This window comes from Gekko japonicus, unplaced genomic scaffold (genome assembly GCF_001447785.1).
Source record: "Gekko japonicus isolate JY-2015 unplaced genomic scaffold, Gekko_japonicus_V1.1 scaffold383, whole genome shotgun sequence".
Lineage (NCBI taxonomy): Eukaryota > Metazoa > Chordata > Lepidosauria > Squamata > Gekkonidae > Gekko > Gekko japonicus.
In genome coordinates this window covers 799,880-802,226 of record NW_015164193.1, presented here as the reverse complement: position 1 = coordinate 802,226, position 2,347 = coordinate 799,880, and the positions used below count along the sequence as shown (strand labels likewise).

General features: G+C 54.6%; 1 protein-coding gene across 1 annotated transcript in view; it reads left to right on the top strand.

The window, feature by feature from the left end:
- The window catches only part of DST (dystonin), a 484,671-nt gene that overhangs the window by 334,113 nt on the left and 148,211 nt on the right, over positions 1-2,347 (top strand). The gene's annotated exons all lie outside the window — the stretch shown is intronic.

Genomic DNA, 2,347 nt, shown 5'->3' with positions numbered 1-2,347 from the left:
CCGTTCGGTGGGGTGGGGTGGGGAGCTATCTTTTTCCCTTTACAAAACGCTTTGAAATTGACTCACATTCATAATTGGTCATTCGACCTCGCTTTCATTTCATTTCTGCCACATGATCTCCTGCACTTGCCCCGGTCAGTGTCACTAAGTCCATTCGGTCTCACAGCACGGAGAACCGTCGGAACGAAGACGCGCCACCATAAACCGGAACAAAAGTCTTGGAAATTTTTGATTCCTGTGACCAAAGCCAAACCCCTCTTTGCCAATTTGGACGTAGTTCCTCTCAGCCCCTGACCGAGTGCGAGAGTAATACGCCACCAGAGCTTCTTTTCTGTCTGGCATGATGTGGCTTAGGACCGCCCCGATACCATAGGGCGACGGGTCTGCTGCCAAGATGAGTGGCCTGTGCTCATGGTAGTGCGTCAGGATGCAGCCTGACGTCAACAACCCTTTTACAGCTTGGAAAGCCCACTCATGCTGTTCCCGCCACCCCCACGTTAACCCCAAATTGCAGCCTGTTGACTCTGAATGCACCCTGGTGCGTGACTATTGTCTGCACAGCTGCCACACTTTTGTCCACAGGCAGCTGCTGGTAAGCCTGTGTAAGGTCAAGTTTTGCGAAGACTTGCCCCCCTGCCAGTGACGCCAGGATGTGGCTAATCACCGGCACGGGGTGTGCGTGCTGCTGCAGAGCTTTATTAATAGTACATTTATAGTCTGCACAAATACGAAGGGAGCCATCCGATTTAACAGGAGTCACAATAGGCTTTTCCCACTTGGCATGTGAGACTGACTCCAATACGCCCTGGGCAACCAGTTTGTCCAGTTCCTCCTCAATGCGAGGCTTTTAAAGGAAATAGGAACAGTCTGGGCCTTCAGTCGGATGGGCGCTACGGTGGGGTCTAGATCAAATGTCACGGGCGGACCCGTATACTTGCCTAGGGACCCGTCAAACACTGCTGAGAACTCCTTGCAAATGGAGTTTAGGTCAGGGTGTGGTGACACCTGGTTGACCCCCGTGACTGCAATTCCCAGGGCGTCAAACCAGTCCAACCCTAGCAAGCTGGCCCTCCTTCCTTCCGCTACAAGGAGATCTAATGGTCCCTTGTAGCCCTTAAACTGTACTTCAAACTGTGCTGTATCTGCCACCGGAATCCGTCGGCCCTGGAAGTCCGTTAGGTGCACCCGACTGGGCTGAAGACGGCGCCGACTCCTCCAGGGAAACTGCTGTTGGAGCGTCTCGGTGGAGATGACAGACAATGCTGACCCGGAGTCGACCTCCATTTTGCATGGCTCACCATCTAGAAGCACAGTGACCTTGATCTTTTTTTGGCCCACAATCCGGTGTTCAGGATGGTTGGGCATGACTAGCAAGCTGTCAGATGGCGGTCAACAGACTTCGCGTTGTCCTCACCTCAAACCCGGCGGTGTGCCCATGGAGATGGTGGTGGTGATTTCTTTTTGTGGGCGGCGCAACACACCCTGGCCAAATGGCCCCGCTTGTCACAGGCCCGGCAGTTGACGTCCCGAGCCCAACAACAGTCCCGATCGTGGTCACCACCGCACCCAGCGCAGGATCACTTCTGCGACGGCTTGTCAGGCACCCTTTTTTGATTCGCGAACCTAGTCTTGTGGACCTCATCGACCTCCGACTCGTCGGCCGACTCATGATGCACCGACTTGTCATGCTTTGGCAGGGTTGGGCTGCTGGCCTGCCGCACCTCTCGCGTTGACCGTTCTGCGGTTTCTGCAGCGATGGCTTCTGTGTAGGCCACAGCATACATGAGCACCGACTTGGCGAACAGCTGCTGCTGCAGTCTCTCATCCCATAGATCACAGAACAACTGGTCGAGGAGCGCCGTCTCTAGGTCGGGGAAGTTGTACAGTCGGGCAGCCTTCCATAGTGCCGTGATGTAGTCGGCGATTGCTTCACCTGTGGCCTGATCACGCTTGTAAAAAGCATGCCGGCAGGCCATCTGCAAAGGCTGAGGCGAAAAGTGATTTTTCAGCTTAGTTTTGATGCTCTCCAGGGTCACTGTCAGGATGTCATCTGGGGCCACAAGGGACCGGGCTACGTCATAGACAGCCCTTCCACAAGAGCTGAGGAGCATTGGCGTTTTCATAGCCTCATCCTCAATCTTGTTGGTGCGCAGATGGAATTCGAACCAAGTGATGTACGAGTCCCAATCCCCCAGCTCCGGCTCAAAAGCATCAAATTTGGTGCTGATGGCCATCATGGGTCTCAGTGTAGCCAGTGGAGCAACTGATGCGACCGCCGGATTGGCCGGGTGTTGATCTTCTTCCCTTGGTCCCTCAGGAAGCTCTCGTTTGTCAACCGTTGCGGCGT